This window comes from Nomascus leucogenys, chromosome 5 (genome assembly GCF_006542625.1).
Source record: "Nomascus leucogenys isolate Asia chromosome 5, Asia_NLE_v1, whole genome shotgun sequence".
NCBI lineage: Eukaryota > Metazoa > Chordata > Mammalia > Primates > Hylobatidae > Nomascus > Nomascus leucogenys.
The window spans coordinates 127,019,918-127,039,510 of record NC_044385.1 but is presented as its reverse complement, the minus strand read 5'-3'; the positions used below and the strand labels follow the sequence as shown (position 1 = coordinate 127,039,510).

Here is a 19,593-nt window from a genome sequence, read left to right as displayed (position 1 = left end):
ACATAACAAGCTCATAAGCAATCTTAAACAAAAACCAATAATATAATTTAATAGTCTATCATTTTATTCATGCAAAGTTCAAAAACAAGCCAGAAAAAAAATGTGTGGCATTGAAACCAGGATTTTGGTTAGTTTTAGAGAATAAGATGAAGGTAGACTAGGAGAGGGCTTCTAGGGTACTAGGAAGGTTCTGTTTCTTGATTTGGGTAAGGTGGTGTTATGATCTATACACATATATATATTGGTTTTCATCCACAGTTCCTGGCTTATAACTCACATAGCTCTTGTTAGCAGTCTTTTGTTATAATGTTGGGTGTGTCAGGCCTCAGGAAACAATCTCTCCAATCTTCTCCTACTCTTCTTTCACCTGCCCCAATCAGGACTCTAATCTTCCTTGACTGTCTGATTGTGAGTCATGAGACCCAGCCTACAGAGGGTCCCACCCAATACCATGGGAGAAGAAAAGCTGACGCCTTGAAGCTTCCTTAAAAACCCGAAAGGACTGGATTCAGACAGCTTCTGGGTAGCTGAATACTGGCAGGTTCCTGTGTAACTGCCTACTGGATTCACCTTGCCTGCTGCCTAGACGGAACTGATTTATCAAGACAGAATTGCAATATAGAAAGAGTAATACAAACAGAGCCAGCTGTGTGGGAGACTGGAGTTTTATTACCCAAATCAGCCTCCCTGGGCATTTGGGGATCAGAGTTTTTAAGGACAACTTGGTGGGTGGGGGGAAGCCAGTGAGCCAGGAGTGCTGATGGGTTAAGTAGGAGATGAAATCATAGGGAATTGAAGCTGTCTTCTTGTGCTGAGTCAGTTCCTGGATGGGGGGCAGATGAGCCAGTTAATCAGTCTGGGTGGTGCCAGCTAATCCATCAAGTGCAGGGTCTGCAAAATATCTCAAGCACTGATCTTAGGAGCAGTCAGGGAGGATCAGAATCTTGTAGTCTCCAGCTGCAAGACTCCTAAGCCATAATTTCTAATCTCGTGGCTAATTTGTTAGTCATACAAAGGCAATCTAGTCCCCAGGCAAGGAGGTCTGTTTTAGGAAAGGGCTATTATCATCTTTATTTTAAACTATAAACTATAAAGTTCCTCCCCAAATTAGTTCAGCCTAAGCCCAGGAATGAACAAGGACAACTTAAAGGTTAGAAGCAAAATGGAGTTGGTTAGGTTAGATCTCTTTCACTGTCTCAGTCATAATTTTGCAAAGGTGGTTTCATCTGGAGGGTGGTGCATCCAGGGAGGGCATGGAAGCTCCATGCCCCTTTGCCCATACCTCGCCCTGCACATCTCTTCATGTGTATCCTTTGTAACATCCTTTATAATAAACCGGTAAACCTAAGTAAGTGTTTCTCAGTGTCCTGTGAGCCATTCTTGCAAATTCGGCAAACCCAAAGAAGGGGTCATGGGAACCCCAACTTGAAGCCTGTCGTTCAGAAGTTCCAGAGGCCTAGATTTGCAACTGGTGTCTGAAGGGGTGGTCAGAGGGAGTCTTGGGGGCCTGTGGGATCCACCTGTGGGATCTGATGCGACCTCCACGTAAACAGTGTTGGAATTGAATTGGAGGACACACACCTCCTGTTCACTGCGTGGTGATGGGGCAACCCCCACACATTTGGTCACAGAAGGCTTGTGTGTTGATTTTGATGGTGTGAGAAACAGAGGAAAATCATGTTGTGAGAGTTTTTTCCTGAAACAGGTGACATTTTCAATTTGTGACACTTCTCCAAGCTATACACTAATAATTTGAGCACTTTTTGGTAGCTATGTTATTCTTCAGGAGAAGGTTTATTAAAAACAAAAAGAAGGCTGGGCACAGTGGCTCACGCCTGTAATCCCAGCACTTTGGGAGGCCGAGGCGGGCGGATCACCTGAGGTCAGGAGTTCGAGACTAGCCTGACCAACATGGAGAAACCCCGTCTCTACTAAAAACACAAAAAAATTAGCCGGGCATGGTGGTGGGCGCCTGTAGTCCCAGCTACTTGGGAGGCTGAGGCAAGAGAATGGCATGAACCCGGGAGACAGAGCTTACAGTGAGCCAAGATTGCGTCACTGCACTCAAGCCTGGGCAACAGAGTGAGACTCCATCAAAAAAAAAAAAAAAAAAAAAACAAATAGCTATGGCATAAGTAGACACACATTATAAACAGGAAGTGAGTGGGGGACAAACAAAGGTGAAGAGAGAGATAAGGACAGAGGCGAGGCCACCAGGAATCAGTGTGACTTGGAGAACGAAGTCAAGAGCCAACATTAGAAAGTGAAGAAAGAGGCCGGGCACGGTGGCTCACGCCTGGAATCTCAGCACTTTGGGAGGCTGAGGCAGGTGGATCACCTGAGGTCAGGAGTTTGAGACCAGTCTGCCCAACATAGTGAAACCCCATCTCTACTAAAAATACAAAGATTAGCCAGGTGTGGTGGCATGTGCCTATAATCCCAGCTACTTAGGAGGCTGAGGCATGAGAATCACTTGAACCAGGAGACAGAGATTGCAGTGAGCCGAGATCATGCACTGCACTCCAGCCTGGGTGACAGAGCGACTCTCCAGCTCAAAAAAAAAAAAGAAAAGAAAGAAAGAAAGTGAAGATAGCAGAAGAGAGAAAGGAAATGAAATACAGGAAGTAGTAATGACTGAGGAGAGGAAATTAAGCCAAAGGCTCAAGAAAAGTTTGTTTTTAAAGATAAAAACCAAATGTATCTGGAAACCAAGAAGATGGAGGTCCCAACCCACTGATGAAGGAAGAAAGAAGGAAATTAGGGGTAGATGGCTGGATAAAGGAATCGTCATTTATTGAGGGCTTACTCTATGTCAGACACTGTTATTAGAGAACTTCAAGTGAAAAAGGAAAAAGAAAGCAGAAAAGAAGAGCAGTTTTGTGTTTCCAAAATGGTCGGGCTGCAGACCAAATCTATGAAGCCTCAAATGTTCATCATCTACACAGCTAGCATGTCAAGCTAAGTCAAACTTGTTACCACAAATACAGCAGAAACCATCTTGTCTGTAAGATGTACACGAGGGACCAGCTGCCTCTGAGGTAGCTTGGGGCAGACTCCTCTCGTAAGGGTTAGATTCATTTGCTCAGGCTGCTATAACAAAGTACGACACACTGGGGGAATTAAAACGAGAAATGTATTGTCTCACCTTTCGGGAATCAGGCGTCAGCAGGGCCACGCTCTCTCTGATGGTGCTAGGAGGGAGCTTGCCGTACCTGCTGCAGCTTCTGCTGTTTGCCCACAATCTCTGCCATTCTTTGGCTTGCAGATGCCACTCCAAGCACATGGCCATTGTGAAAGGAAAACCTGTTGGGCCCCCAAAATCACTAAGGAAAACTCAAGCTGGAAACTGCTTAGGGCAAACCTGCCTCCTATGCTATTCAAAGTTATTTCTCTGCTCACTGAGATAGATGCATATCTGATTGCCTCCTTTGGAAAGGCTCATCAGAAACTCAAAAGAATGCAACCTTTTGTGTCTCACCTGTCTGTGACTTACAGGCTCCCTCCCAGCTTCCTGCCCTTGCTTCAAGATGTCCCACCTTTCCAGACCGAACTAATGTGCTTCTTAGATATATTGATTGATATCTCGTGTCCTCTCTAAAATGTATAAAAAAAACTGTGCCCCAACCACCTTGGGCACATGTCTTCCTGAGGCTATGTCACAGCGTGTCCTCAACCTTGGCAAAATAAACTTTCTAAATTAACTGAGAACCAGACGTTCTGGGTTCACAATTTCTATGACCGAGTTTTTTAGTAGCCCCTATGTATGGCATCCAAGGAGAGAGAATGTTTCACTCATCTTACCGTAGTCCTGTCCTGTCCAGTGTCTCTTCTCCCATATTCTATGTGTGGAGGTCACAAAATCCTGCCCAGCTTCAAGGGGAAGGGAAAAAGGCTGCAGCTGTCAATGGGCCCCAGAAATATTACTGTGACTACTTTTGGAGAATACAATGTGCCACACCTTGCAATAAAGCAACTCTAAGGAATCTGACTTGTTTGACAAGTACAATAGCTAAATTGATTCCAGGATCCAAAAGAGCAACATGTCAAGACAAATATCCACAAATTCTTAGAATTTTCCACAGTCTCATCTTAGTAAAATTTTTACTGACTATAGGACAGGTACGGTGGCTCACGCCTATAATCCCAGCACTTTGGGAGGCCAAGGTGGGCGGATCACAAGGTCAGGAGATCGAGACCATCATGGCTAACACGGTGAAACCCCATCTCTACTAAAAATATAAAAAATTAGCCGGGCGCAGTGGCAGGCGCCTGTAGTCCCAGCTACTGGGGAGGCTGAGGCAAGAGAATGGTGGGAACCCAGGAGGCGGAGCTTGCAGTGAGCCGAGATCGCACCACCGCACTCCAGCCTGGGTGACAGAGCGAGACTCCGTCTCAAAAAAAAAGAAAAATTTTTTTTTACTGACTATATTGTTTTTAAAAAGTCATCATTTCCTTAGATGTTCTATTACAAAGCAATGATCAGTAAAGTAAGGGCCTTGATAAATATTTGCTGAATTCATTTGAATTGAAAATCTTGTGTTTGGAGAAAACATTTCTTTCAGGCATTATAAAATATTAAAAAGGAAAATCTCCCTTTGTTGTCTGGGAAAATATCATAACCACTGTGATTTACCAGGTAACATTATACATATCATAAAAACAAGTAGATCCCAAGAATTTTGTTTGTGTTGGTAAAGATAAAAAGGCAAAACATGACTTTTCAATAGGCATTCCAGTGGTTCTCTATTCAGATGCCTAACTATGTGAGAATTGGAGATAGTGTGAAAAATAACATCTCCCACTCATTAGACACATTTTAAAGTTATCCTGTTACTTTAGAATGGAATTCTCTTGTCATTTGCTATTTATAAATCAAGAAGGTTGAGTTTACAACATTAACGGGAGCAAAATGTTCCTTGGTAGTTTAAGAAAGAGGAGAAAAAGAACATCGAGGAAACAAACTTGAAAACCATCCTAAACAAAATACTAAAGAGCTTAAGTTTTGTCTGTGTGTCAAGAACTGTGAAGGGTGTGAAATTTGACCCTATTTAGAAGCTAACAAGTTATTCCGCCACCATTTCATGGAGGCTGGTAGAAGACACAAAATTTCCGGGTCAGCGACAAAGGAGAGTTTTTACTCAAAGCAGTAGCAGGAATTGGAATATTGACATTTTAAGTCAGCTCCCCAAGCTCCAAATCCCACAGGGTGATGTGAAGAGGGCCAGATACCACTTGCAAGTGTAGTGGGTTGTTCCTTGAGAAGAATGCTGAGTTTAGGGAATCCGAATGGGCAATAAGCATGCCTGCCCTCTGTTCCACAGGGAGACACCGTCTCTCTTTTCCAAGACTGTTCACCATAAAAACATCCTTGAAAAAGATAATCAGAAACGAAGAGTAGGCCGGGTGCAGAGGCTCACGCCTGTAATCCCAGCACTTTGGGAGCTGAGGTGGGCGGATCACCTGAGGTCAGGAATTCAAGACCAGCCTGGCCCACATGGTAAAACCCTGTCTCTACTAAAAATCAAAAATTATCTGGGCATGGTGGTAGGTGCCTGTAATCCCAGCTACTTGAGAGGCTGAGGCAGGAGAATCTCTTGAACCCGGGAGGCAGAGGTTGCAGCGAGCTGAGATCACACCACTGCACTCCAGCCTGGGTAACAGAGCAAAACTCTATCTCAAAAAAAAAGAAAAAAGAAAAAAAGAAATATGACTTAGAAGGTGGAAATATCTTTCCTGTGCACTTTAATATGGTAGCTTCTAGCCAATTAAATGTAAATTAACTAAAATTAGAAACATTTAAGATTTTTCCATTGCATTAGCCATATTTCAAGTACCCAGTAGCCACATGTGCTTATTGGATACCACATTGGACAGCACAGATATGGAACATTTCTACCATCACAAAAAGTTATTCTGGTTAGCCCTAAATATAATTCAGTCAGTCAGCCACAAAAATGGAAATATAGATACAATTTGGCTATCCAACCATGTTTATTTAACTCTTCCATATGCCAGGGGAAAAAATGTTATATCGACTTTATGCCCTATAGTCTTAAAGTCTACAGTAAAGTAAGGAAGACAGACCTTATTAAAATAATAAATAAATACAATAGTTAAACAAGTTATTGCAATTAAAGGAGACCTGACTTAGTATGGAAGATCTGAAATAGGTTTCCTGGAATAAGAGATATTTAAGATCAGACTTTAGTTAGGTTAAAAAAATATGTAAAGGAAGGAAGGAAGACTTTTCCAGGGAGTTGAAACATCATCAACATGTAGTGGCTGAAACAGTAGCATATTTCAGAAATTAAGAAAACTCAGGATAAGTGAATGCTAGATGTGGTAGAAAATAGTGCTAGATGAGGTATGCAGAGGCCATAGTCATCTGGGTTTTTGTAGACCCATGTTAAGAACTTTGGACCTAGTTCTAAGGGAACTAGCATATTTCTGAAGGGTTTAAATCAGGCAAATGATAGAATCAACTTGAGGATGATGAGCGATCTTGATAGAATGATACCTGGTAGTGGGACAGGAATGGATTCTTGAAGGCTATTTCAGAGGGTGAGCTCAAAAAGGATGACTGAGCACCTACTTTAAGAAGAAATTTTATTTTTTAAATAAAGGAATTTATTTTTGTTTTGTTTTTCATATGTTAATGGATATATAATTGCTGTACATATTTATAGGGTACATGTAATATTTTAATATATGCATACAATGTTCAATGATCAAATCTGGGTAACTGGGAAATCCATCACCCCAAACATTTGTCATTCCTTTGTGTTGGGGACACTACAAATCTTCTAGCTATTGTGAAATATATGATAAATTATTGTTAACTATAGTCATCCTATTGTGCTACTGAACACTAGATTTTATTCCTTCTATCTAACTGTATTTTTGTACCCATTAGGCAAGCCCTACAGAAGAAATGTTAAAATAATACTGACAATAAATTCCTGAAAGATGGATGTAAGTAGGATAAATTTTATAGGGAAAATCAGAGTCCAAAAGAAACTGAAGAAGCTTCAAAGCTGGAGCCAAGGATCCAAACAGTGCAAGGGTCTGGGCCAGCTTCAGGGAAACATTGACAGATCTGTGGCCACTCTCACCTCTATGCTCAACCTTGGGCAGCTATCGCAGTCATTTGATACCTTGATGGATCCCCCAGCCTAGAAGAGTGTCTGGCAAAGAGTTGTTGCTTGCTGAGTAGGAATGAATGAGTATGTGCATGAGAGCAGAGAGGCAGGCAGGACTCCCAGAGGGAAGAAGGAACCCCCAAAAGCAAATGACAGACCCTCCAAATAATGCACCATCACCACCTGGGGTGAGCTGAAATGAACCAAGCAGGCAGCAGAACAGAGAATCTCAAAAAAAAAGTAGTGGAAATCCAAGAAGCAGCAGACATGTGGGGAAAACCAAACCTGTGAGAAAGTGGAACTAAACTTACTGAAGAGCGTAATTCTAAAGAAACACAGTTAATGGAGCAAACAGAAGACTGAAATATGTGTAACTCATAACCTCAAAGATTTTGATGTAAGATTATGGCAGGAATCACAGACAAGATGATGGAGGCCTGGTCAGGGGTGATAGCAGTGGGCATAGAGAGAAGCTGTAAGATTCTTAACTATCTTTAGAGGCAAAATTGATAGAAATTGGTAATTGATTGAAAATGGAAAGTTACAAAGATGAAGGAGTTATGACTAAGTTTCTGCTTGTGGAATTTGGTGGAATGCAGTGTGTTTGTTGATGCTGGGAGTGCTAGAAAGGCAGATTCCAGAGGGGCTACCATCAATTCAGTTTAAAGAATGTTCAGTTGGTTGGCAATGCTATTAGACATCTATGGAGAAACTGAAGGGCTACTGGCTATGTGTATTTGGAGCTCAAAAGAAAGGTATGAGCTAGCTGTGAATGAGCAAAATAATCTACCTAGGCCATAACTGAAACCACATGCTTGGGAAGTGAGCTAGGGTGAAACTAGCAGAAGTCACAGCACAAAACCCCTGTTTTTTTTGTTGTTGTTGTTTTTCTTTTTTGAGACGGAGTCTCACCCTGTCGCCCAGGCTGGAGTGCAGTGGTGCAATTTCAGTCCACCGCAGCCTCTGCCTCCATGGTTCCAGTGATTCTCCTGCCTCAGCCTGCCAGGTAGCTGGGATTACAAGCATGCCCCACCACACCCAGCTAATTTTTATATTTTTAGTAGAAACAGGGTTTCACCATGTTGGCCAGGCTGGTCTCGAACTCCTGACCTCAGGTGATCTGCCCGCCTTGGCCTCTCAAAGTGCTGGGATTACAGGCGTGAGCCACCACACCCAGCCAGTTTTCAAAGAAACTGTGGTCAAGGGACAGAGTTGTTCAGGGAGAAAACAGAGGCTCCATGAAAAACTGAGCTGACGGTAAAACTTTTCAATTCCTCATGTTCTATTTTTCTTTAGTGGAGTCCATTGGTTCACATAACACAGACTGTAAAATGGGGATAATAGTACCCGTCCCAAAGAGTTTGATGTGGAAGATGAAAAATGATGTGCGGTGACCACTTAGCTCAGCAGCTGACACACAGGAACCGTTCCATTAATGAGTTACAAACAAATCTGACAGATTTGTATCTGTCAGATTTGATTTGTATAATCAAACAAATCTGACAGAAGGAAAAGTAAAATTTCCCCCAGGTTCTCCCATGATGCTAAATAGGACTGAAGATTATTTTTCTCAATATTTTATTATAGGTTCATTAGGTTTTTGAAAATTATAATTGTAAAAAAAAAGTTTGTTTACTTATGACATGGAAATTTAGTACATACATTCTGTATTATATAGCTTTTGCTTTGAAAGCATAAAAAAACCATAAATTAATCTCGTGTGAAATACGATAAACAGAATATCTGCAACAGCGAATACTCAATCGCATGTCCCACCAATAACTGGTACAAAGTGTACTCTACATCACCCGTCCTTAGGCCACCGCAAGTGCCTCCTCTGTTCTAGATGCGCTCAATAAATGCATCTTTCACTAACCCAACTACAAGCCCGGTTTAATGAAATCACAAGCAACTAGGATTTCCGTTGTTTTTCTGACAACTGTTTAGCAGGATCCTCTGATTATACGTAGACTGCATGTTTTTGCTGCAATCAGGACAAATAGAGAAACAGACTCTGGAATCGGGCTCTAAGCATAAAACAGGAAGGTTTCCACACTGCTGGGAACAGTCAGTCCCATGAACAGCATGATGGAGCCATTTTCTCACGCCATTTCCATACCACAAAGACAAAAGGACACACTCAAAGGAAAATCAAGAATTCCTTTTTTTTTTTTTGAGATGGAGTTTCGCTCTTTCACCCAGGCTGGAGTGAAGTGGTGTGATTTCGGCTCACTGCAACCTCCACCCCCCGGGTTCAAGCGGTTCTCCTGCCCCAATCTCCCAAGTAGCTAGGATTACAGGCACATGCCACCACGCCTGACTAATTTTTGTATTGTTAGTAGAGACGCAGTTTCACCATGTTGGGCAGTCTCAAACTCCTGACCTCAAGTGATCCACCCACCTTGGCCCCCCAAAGTGCTAGGATTACAGGCATGAGCCACAGTGCCCAGCCAAAAATCAAGAATTCTTTTGAAAGAATGCACAAACCTGCACTGCCATTTTGTCTACCACCTCCAAAAGAGGGCCCTGCCTTTTCCAAAACTGGTGTGAAAATAGAAGAAACAGAAAAAGCCAGATGAGATGAACCCTTTCTCTGGGTGAGGAGTCATCTTAGCTGAATTCGGAAGGACACACCAATTAGACTTACAAAAAGAAAAAGCAGCAGCAGAGGGTAACTAGTTTTATTTTTTTAAAAAAAGAAAGTGACTAGATTTTAATTCCCTTACACAAGGTACTTCTTCCTTTTTCATGTTCACACTGGGGTGGTGTGGCCCATCCTGCGTATCCTCCTAGCTGCCCTGCCCTCTGCTTCTTTCTCCTGGAATTCAGTTTATAAACAGAATCAACTTCACCAAGAACTGCTTATCTCCTAGACTACACTATTTCCCACTGGCCTTCTGAATGAAATTGAAATGTAAATCAACTCAGATTTCCTCTTAATATATATGATCATATTAATGAATGTGAAGTCTTGCCCAGGTTACAGTTCTTTCTCCTGGTCATCCAAGCCCTGAGCCTCAACAACAACCTGGTGACAGGTTGGGGACTTGGTTTGCCAGGAGAAAGAACTATAATCTGGACAAGACTTGGTTTGCCCTTAAGCTTGGTTTCCCTCACCTGCCTTCACCCCACACCCATTTGCTCATATCTCCCCCTTCAGAATGACTGATGTCATCCCATGACTTAACAATGTTATTTTTTTTTTACTGAAAAGCAGGATGCAGAACAATATGTATAATATGATCCCATTTTCTCTTTCTTTCTTTCTTTCTGATCCCATTTTCTTTCTTTCTCTCTGTCTCTCTCTCTTTCTTTTCGACAGGGTCTTTCTCTGTCACCCAGGCTAGAGGGCAGTGGTGTGATCACAGCTCACTGCAGCCTCAACTCAGTCTGGGCTCAAGTGATCCTCCTGCTTCAGCCTCTGGAGTAGTTGGGACTACAGGCACGTGATACTCTGCCCTGTTAATTTTTTTTTCACTTGTTTTCCCTCTCTTTTGTAGAGACAGGGTCTCCCTATCTTGCCCACACTGGTCTCGAACTCCTGGGCTCAGGCAGTCCTCCTGCCTCAGCCTCCCAAAGTACTGGGATGACAGACATGAGCCACCGCATCCAACCAATCCCATTTTCATTTTAAAAAGATTGGAAAAAATATATAATTGTCAGAGACATTTGAATTAGAGTGACTCCATCTTGAATGGGGGCTGGGTACACTAAGGCTGAGACCTATTCAGCTGCATTCCCAGGAGGTCAGGCATTCTTAGCCACAGGATGAGATAGGAGGCCAGCACAAGATATAGGTCAAAGACCTTGCTGATAAAACAGGATGCAGTAAAGAAGCTGGCTGAAACCCACCAAAACCAAGATGGTGACGAAAGTGACCTCTGGTCATCCTCACTGCTCATTATACGCTAATTATAATGCATTAGCATGCTAAAAGACGCTCCCACTAGCGCCATGACAGTTTACAAATGCCATGGCAACATCAGGAAGTTATCCTACATGGTCTAAAAGGGGAAAGAACCCTCAGTTCCAGGAATTGCCCACCCCTTTCCCAGAAAACTCGCGAATAATCCACCCCTTGTTAAGCATATAATCAAGAAATAACTATAAGTATAGTCAGTTGAGCAGCCACTGCTCTGCCTATGAAGTAGCCATTCTTTTATTCCTTTACTTTCTTAATAAACTTGCTCTCACTTTATAGATTCACCTAGAATTCTTTCTTGCATGGGATCCAAGAACCCTCTCTTGGGGTCTGGATCGAGACCCCTTTCTGGTAACATAATTAGATATGCATTAAAAAGGTGGGGCTCTCTGCACATCACTATTTTAGGGGGTGGTAATATGGAAGACTGTCATTTTATCTTTCATATATTTATGATATTTAAACTTTGTATTTATGTATATATCTGTCATCATTAAAATAAAGAGCAATTATTCTAGGACTACCTTCTCTATGACATTTTATCAGATTACTCCTTTCAAACTCCACTCACTCCCATGCCTTGTATAATGCTTGTAACGGCTGGATATTTTTACCACCATTTCTATGTGCGCATATATGTATCTGCATATGTTTATACGTTTCTCAATTTTTTGCCATTTGTACGGCCCTCTCTTATCCCTTACACTAAAAATCTCCTGAAGGGAAGTTTTACATCAGATAACAGACATGACTGTCCACAACCAACAGACACTCTTTGTTGAATAACTAAGATTGAATCCAGTCATGAATGAGTCTCATTAGCCCTTGGACTGTCGTAAAATCTGCTTTACTACTCACTTGTTCTTCAGTAGTTGTATATTTTCTCCAAAACGTATATAAAATGTATTGAGTTATACCAGCCCCATGAATTCCTGAAAACATTTTCTTTGTCTGCAGCTAAGAACAAAGTTACAAAAGCCAGATTTTTTTTTTTTTTTAACCAATAATTTCAGTCATTCCTGACAACTGGTGAAAAACCCAGGACTCTTTTTAAAAGATCAAAAGATGTGGCAATTTAAGCATTGCCATGCTAATGGAAGCTCAGTCGGGGTCAACAGTGATAGACTCCACTTAGCCTTCTTGGACTGGATGAAACAAGATTTTACAGCTTTTTATTAACGCCCTGCTTTTCCAGCCTTGTCTGTGTGTATCAACATCTAATTGTACTTCCAACGATTGGAGACAAACTATCTTTTCTTCTTTCCAAATGAGAATTTGTAGGGGTTTTCTGGTCCCATTTGCCACCAAGTGCACATCAGAAGATGAGTCTCCTAGCAGGAGGTCAGTGACAGCTGAGGAAGAAAGAGGCTCCAGGCCCAGTGGCGGCGCTGGCAGAAGGGCCTTCCCCAACTCGAGTTGCCATGGCAAACCAACTAATGAAAAACGCCTGCATTCTGAATTCATCACTGGAGGGTGATTAGAATGTAAATAATGATGAGATATGTAGGTGATAACATTTTTCTATTAAACGCAATGAAAAGCACATGCCTGTTGGATAGTCACTGGCAGTGGGTGTGGCTACTGTTGATCACACGCAAAAACCCTGAAGCCCTTTACAAAACCTACTGTTTTCCATCGGATCTTTCTGTAAACCTCCATTATACTGCAGTAGAAATATGCAGCAATTAAAACAAGTTAAAATTTAAATGGATTTTGGGCAAGTAGAGTGAAGTGTGTCATTTTTCTCACTGTAGGGTATGTGCAGTGTCTCTGTTAGCATCTGTTCTCAGTAATTCCTCCAATTCAATTATAACACATTTGGAAACTGCAGAGATATGCAATGCATTATTTGAATCACAATTTATCTTTTTTTTTTTTTTTTTTTTTTTTTTTAGCTATTTAGGGCATACATTGCTAACAAAAAGTGAATGTTTTACGTTTCCCTTCCCATCAATAAAATGCCCCCAGCCTCGAACACCATATGGCCCATTGCTGCAACATAGCTCCCTTGCCAAAGCTTTTGCCTTTGAAGCTACTCAGACACCTACCATGAGGATCCTTCTTCCACAGTGGGAACAGTGAGACTAGAATTGTACTTTGGCATGGAGATTAGGTGAGCAGAAGTGACAGAGGCACCAGCACACTAAACAATCCAAACAGAAAGAGCTCAGGGGCCGGGCGCATTGGCTCACACCTGTAATCCCAGCACTTTGGGAGGCCAACGCAGGTGGATCACCTGATGTCAGGAGTTTGAGACCAGCCTGGCCAACATGGTGAAACCCTGTCTCTACTAAAAATACAAAAATTTGCTGGGTGTGGTGGCACATGCCTGTAATCCCAGCTACTCAGGAGGCTGAGGCAGGAGAATTGCTTGAATGCAGGAGGCAGATTACAGTGAGCCACAATCGAGCTACTACATTCTAGCCTGGTTGACAGAGCAACACTCCGTCTGACAAAAAAAAAAAAAAAGAGCTCAGGGTTTATGTCTTCCTGCATGAGGTTGTTCAGTAAGTATTTTCTGAGCACCTACTGTCATTGTCATCTGTACATGGACCAGAACTACCTCTGTCACCGAAGTCTTATGTGCAAGGCATAAAGTGGGAGGTACTTTCTTTTTCTAAGAAAGTATAAGTCACTACAGTGACTTATAAGGCACTTTCTTAAATCTTTCACCATTCTTTGTCCAAGACCACACAACAGGTAATAAATCTCATTATATAATTCTGCCTAAGTGTCACAGGGCAGGGGAGCCCCAAAATCGGAGCTCCACCCTAGAAGGTTCTTGGCTTCCCCCAAGAAGGAATTTGAGGGTGAGCCAGTGGTAGAGGAAAACAGCTTTGCTGGGGCGGCAGTGTCACAGCTCCGTGACTGCTCCTGCAGAGCGGGGCTACCCCATAGGCTGTGCATTGAGAGTAGCAGCTCAGGGGCAGGTCTGTGGTCACATCCATACCCACTTATAATTACATGCAAATTAAGGGGCAGGTTATTCAGAAATTTCTAGGAGAAGGGTGATAACCTTCGTGTTGTTACCAGGGAATGGGTAAACTGTCATGGCGCTGGTAGGCATGTCAGCCAGTCTTCAATTTGGTCGGGAGTCGAGTCCCACCTACCTCCTATGTACTTATTTTTGATGCCACAAAATAAACTTTAGTTTTATTATCTCATTTTATCCAAGACTGCTGCAGTGGGTCACTGCCAGCATTATGCCACATTTGTGACAATTACAAAATGCTACTCTCTGAGTGAACAAATTAGAAAAGCCATCCCATTCTCAGGATTTTATCCCCACCTGCCCCCTCCACCAGTTGCCTTTGAGCATGTGCTGTCTGCATACCACCCGGGGAGGAATGCTAATCCCTCCCAGTGTCACCTATTGTCCCAGGCCTGGGCCACCTCCCCTGGAAGAAGTCATTTCCTGCATCTCCCATGTCTCTGGGGACTGTACTATCCTGACTGCCCTACTCACACCCACATTGGCTGAGCCAATCACTGGACTGCCCATGGCTGCCACATCCCTTTCTTCCTTGGTCCAGAAATATTCCTGGCATCCCAGGTATTTTCTGAAAAGCATCTTGGTTGATTCTTACAATTATTCTCAAGTGTTCTCTTCAATATTCTTCTACTCCTAGTCCAGAGAACCTCTGGATCCCCAAAATGCCTTGAGTTTTAAGAATGGCAGGCCAGGCGTGTTGGCTCACGCCTCTAATCCCAGCACTTTGGGAGGCTAAGGCAGGTGGATCACGAGGTCAGGAATTCGAGACCAGCCTGACCAACATGGTGAAACCCTGTCTCTACTAAAAATACAAAAATTAGCCGGGCGTAGTGGTGAGCACCTGTAATCCCAGCTACTCGGGAGGCTGAGGCAGGAGAATCACTTGAACCCAAGAGGCGGAGGTTGCAGTGAGCTGGGATCATGCCACTGCACTCCAGCCTGGGCAACAGAGTGAGATGCTGTCTCAAAAAAAAAAAAAAAAAAAAAAGAATGTCAGTCACCTTGATTCTTTATGCAGCTTGCAGGATGTCTCCCTTACTCCAATCCTATAGTTCTCCCAACTCTATTGATAGAAGGTAGAGAATCCCATCCCCAAACATGACAGAAGAGTAACACAAAACACATTCAGCACAGACTTAGCCTATTTGCCACAGAATGCCCATTACGCTGAGAGCATGGGCTTGAGAAAATTGGGAGAAGATGGTGGTAGGAGCACATGTCTCAGATCCCCTCTTTAACTTAAACCCAACACCAATCAAGCTGGAAGGGTCTGGAGGGTTCATTTGAGGCCACAGGTCTCATAGCATCCCTGGAGGAGAGGGCAGATGTAGACTCTCTTCTGGTTGGCATCTGGGGAAAGCTAAGGAGCCTGTGGCTACAGACAAGGGTGTGCAGCAACTTAAGGCCCTGGGCATACCTGGATTGCTGAGGACCTCAGGCGTCAGAGCCTGTGATTGTTTTCAGGAAAGCTCTTCCTCTGTGTACCTGTGACCCAGTGGCTCTGGACGGGCCTGCCCATTCCTGTTGATCCCAGGAGGACTGAGTTAAATTGTGCAGGTCTGTGGCAGGGGAGGACCATCATCCCCACTACACTCAAGGGGAATTAACAGCATTCCAGTTTTCTCACTGTGGGGTCACCAACTTGCTACTGCTCAGGAGACCTCAACATCCTGGCCAGTGTGGGGACTAAAGGCACAACCAAGTGAGCAGTTTAAAAAAATACACACTTGTAACTGTTTAAGAGGACTCAGTGCCCTCAGAAAGAGAGACAAAGAGACAAAGAGGAAGAGCAGAGTATGGAACAGTTGAATAAGGAGGCTCCCTTTGAGGGACAAATCAGGAAAGACCCAGATGGTAACTTGTGATAGAGAACTAATGAGAACCCCCAAGACGATTTAAGTAGAGCACCAAAAATATGTTCTGGAAGTTTAGGAGAAACAAAAACAAAAAACTTGATGCTATGGACTGAATTGTGTCCCCTCAAAATTCATGTGTTTGGAATCCCCAATGTGATGGTGTTTGGAAATAGGGTCTTGGGAGATCATCAGATTTTGATGAAGTCCTCATAATGGAATTAACCCCCTTAGAAGAAGAGACATCAGAGATCTTGCTGTCTTTCTCCGCTCCCCTGCCCATCTGTCTCTGTCTCTGTCTCTGTGTCTTTCCAGAAAAGGGAGTCCTCACCAGAAATGGCTACTCTGCCCCCTTGATCTTGGACTTCCAGCCTTCAGAACTGTGAGAAAACAAATTTCTGTTGTTTAAGCCATGCAGTCTCTGGTATTTTGATATGGCAGCTCATGTGACTAAAATACGCAATATCTTTATTTTAAAATTTGTTGTGAGTTGAAAAAGAAGATGTTCATGGCTGAGAACCAAGTTAATGACCCAAAAGACCAAGAGCTCACAACCAAAAGCAAAAACACAGTAAGATGAAAATCCTAAGGGAAAAGATCAGAGGTTTAAAGGAGGTTTATCCATGCTATTAGGCCATGATATCTCTTACTCACTGCCTATATGCAAGGATTCAGGATATCTTAATATTGTTCCTAGCCAATGAAAATAGAAAACAGTTAACCAAATATCAATTGACTCAGATCAGACACCTGAAGACAAGAAAAGATCAAGGGAAAGGAAATGGGGGTGAGCAATGAATCTTTCGATCTATAGCTACACCAGATGGACCACAGCAGTGTGTCAGGGATCTATAATGGAATAGTGGAGAAGAATACCTCAAATAGAAGACATATACTTACGGAACTGCAAGAAAAACTTTTTTAACATTATAAAAGGAAATTTCAATATGCATCTTTCAGATTTTTACAAACCAAGCAGAGAAAAATCAATAATGATATAGAGGATTTGAATTATGTAATTGACAAGAACAATAAGCATGGAGAGAGAGCTGCATTTCCTACAAGCAGAAAATACATCTTTTGTATCCATGTTACAAAAATTGATCATGTGCTTGGCCATAAAGAAAACTTCCCCAAAGCAGAAATTTTAGAAGCCATGTTCTTGGTTCATACTCTAATAAAGGGAAATGAACAGATAATTTCAAAATTACATTATTAGAATTAAGAAACACTCCCTTGGTTGAGCCCCTTATTTAAAATACGTCAAAACTTGTTCATAATTTACCTGGAAATGCATCCAAAAACCAAGCTGGAGTGCGGGATGAGAGAGCTGGATAGTTAGATGCATAGGTGATTCGATAAGTACAGCAAAATGTTCCTTGTAGAATTTAGTGGTGGTGTTCCCTGTATGATTCTTTCAACATTTTTACAGGTTTGAAAACTTTTTATAATAAAATATTAGAAGAAATATATCAAAAGCTGAAATAAACAAACATCTACAAGCTATTGAAAGGAAGGTTTCATACCAAAACCACAGCTAAAAATGTATTCAAAATTGTTCTATCCTTAGAGCTTACTGTTTAAAGGAGTTCATTTGTTTTCTTTCTAAAACTCTTTATCAAGTAGCTACTATGGGCCAGGCATTGCTCTAAGGGCTTACATGTATTTACTCATTTAATCTTCACAACCCATTTTTCAGGTGAGGAAACTTAGGCACAGAGAGTGTAGGTAACTTGCCCAAAGTCACACAGCTTGTAAATGACAAAACAAGGCTTTGAGCCAAAGCAGTTCACGTTCAGCATCTACGAACATAATCACTGCATTAGCTTGTCCCTAAGTTTTTCAAATTAGGAAATGAGAATAAAAATCATGGAAAATAAAGTAGGAAGATTGATTTGAAAAGGTAAAAGCTGAAACTGGTTAAATAAAAAAGACAAATTATGAAAGGAATGATAAAAAACTAAAATCTATTAAAGACTTCTACAATAGAAAATTCCTAAAAAGTATAAGAAAGAAGCTAATATATAATTCTTAGGAATGAATGAGTAGATTTTACTACAGGTATGAAATAGACTAAAATATCAGAAAATGTTAGGGGCACTTTATAATAGTAAATTGGAGTAACAAAAAGCAAATTAGGATTACAAAAAATCAATCTAAGAAGAGTATGTGAAAAAAAACCGTTAAGGAGTTTTTTTATTATTATTTTTTAGACAGAGTCTCACTCTGTCACCCAGGCTGGAGTGCAGTGGTGTGATCTCAGTGCAACCTCTGCCTCCCAGGTTCAAGCGATTCTCCTGCCTCAGCCTCCAAAGTAGCTGGGATTATAGGCACCTGCCACCATGCCCAGCTATATTTTTGTTGTTTCTTTCACCATGTTGGCCAGGCTGGTCTCGAACTCCTGACCTCAAGTGATCCGCCCACCTCGGCCTCCCAAAGTGCTGGGATTACAGGAGCAAACCACTGCACTCAGTCCTAGAGCTACTATTTTAAAAGACACTTGGCTCATTTGGTTTTATTTCCCCTCTCAAACTTTTGAATATGAGAAACTTATGTTTGGCTTCCTCTAGACCTTAGAAAAAGATGGAAAATGTTTTTAATATAATTTTGAGTTTCAGATAAGTACGCAGGTGTTATTTCAGAGTGGACAAAACCTGTAAACTCTACATATGTGTATATATGTTGTTCAAGCATTAAGAGAACTATGGAAGGTTGTAAACCAGGTCATTAATGTTGTTTATTTCAAGAGGATGAAAATTGAGTGGATTGAAGTTTAAAGAATGAGCTTTCTCTTCCTTCTCATTCAGTTCGCCTGGGGGTATGAAAGGAGAAATCACAGACACACTCCAAGCCCCTTCTGCTTCTGCCATGCCAGTGCCACTACCGCCATGGGCCTCACCATCTCCTCTTTCTTCTCCCACCTCTTTGACAAGAAGCAGATGCACATTTTGATGGTTGGATTGGATGCTGCTGGCAAGACAACCACTCCGTATGAACTGAAGTTAGGGGAGATAGTCACCACCATTCCTACCATTGGCTGCAATGTGGAAGGAGTAGACTATAAAAACATTTGTTTCACAGTATGGGATGCTGGTGGTCAAGACAGAATTAGGCCTCTCCGGAAGAATTACTTCCCAAATACCCAACATCTTATATTTGTGGTAGATAGCAATAATCGTGAAAGAATTAAGGAGGTAGCAGGTGAGCTTCAGAAATTGCTTCTGGTAGATGAGTTGAGAGAGGCAGTGCTGCTGCTTTTTGAGAATCACAGCATCTGCCAAATGCTCTTCGATCTCTTCCTAACAGGACATGATCTGTTCAAGCCACATGCATAACACAAGGAACTGGTCTGTATGAGAGACTTGACCAGCTGTCAAAGGAGTTTTCAAAATGTTAAATGAAACTAGATATCTAACCAAGGACATTTTGATAAAACTGATCTAGGCTTGATCTTGGACTTACAATAAAATTAGTTTGTATCCTGGTTATTAAACAATAGCTGGGACTGGTTTGAGCAGAATATTAAACTTATTTTATTGCCAATTATTGTTTACCAAGTATAATGTTGCTATTTAGCAATGTGCTTGGTTTTAAAGAAATGCTCCTTGGGGAAAAAAAGAGTCCTCTTTTAATTTTACTTCCCATAAGCCTAAATGCCTAGACATAGCTATAGCAAAACCTTTACAT

General features: G+C 41.9%; 1 pseudogene; it reads left to right on the top strand.

The window, feature by feature from the left end:
* Positions 1–18,794: 18,794 nt before the first annotated feature.
* On the top strand, positions 18,795–19,303 carry LOC100580960 (annotated as a pseudogene).
* The last annotated feature ends 290 nt before the right edge of the window (positions 19,304–19,593 follow it).